Genomic DNA, 563 nt, shown 5'->3' on the forward strand with positions numbered 1-563 from the left:
CTCAGTAGGGGAAAGGAGTAGTGTGTGGAAGGGATAAAGATTTTTCAGATTGATCCAGAATTCTCGTGCTATTTAAGTAAATAACACGTTCGTTCCGCAACACTGCTCCGACCCAGGTTCCTGATCAATCTCTCTAGCAATCACCCCATGCGAAGAACCTCACGAAGTCGTTATGTAAGGTTCCCCACTTGGCTCCATTAGTAGCCAAGGTCTTTGTTTCAGGCGTCATTCACTCTACTGACACTCTTTTTATTAACTATTTCTTTCCCATATGTCTACTAGCGTCTATTCTGCACCACACTCTTTAAGAATTATCTCGTTAGTTACTTTGTCCATCAGGGTTTTGCCGCATATTATGCGCATGAATCTCATGCCAATTGCGTTAATTTTACTCTTATCTTTTTCTTGATAAGTCCACGTCTCGCTACCGTATAGTACAGTCGATAAAAATATAGAATTATGTTTTAGCTTTATTTGATATATTTTTACTTCTGATAAGGGGACCTGCTCTACCAATAACCTTCTTACCTTCATTTATTCGTCTATCTAATTCCTCATCTATC

The sequence above is a fragment of the Belonocnema kinseyi genome, chromosome 4 (assembly GCF_010883055.1).
Source record: "Belonocnema kinseyi isolate 2016_QV_RU_SX_M_011 chromosome 4, B_treatae_v1, whole genome shotgun sequence".
Classification (NCBI taxonomy): domain Eukaryota; kingdom Metazoa; phylum Arthropoda; class Insecta; order Hymenoptera; family Cynipidae; genus Belonocnema; species Belonocnema kinseyi.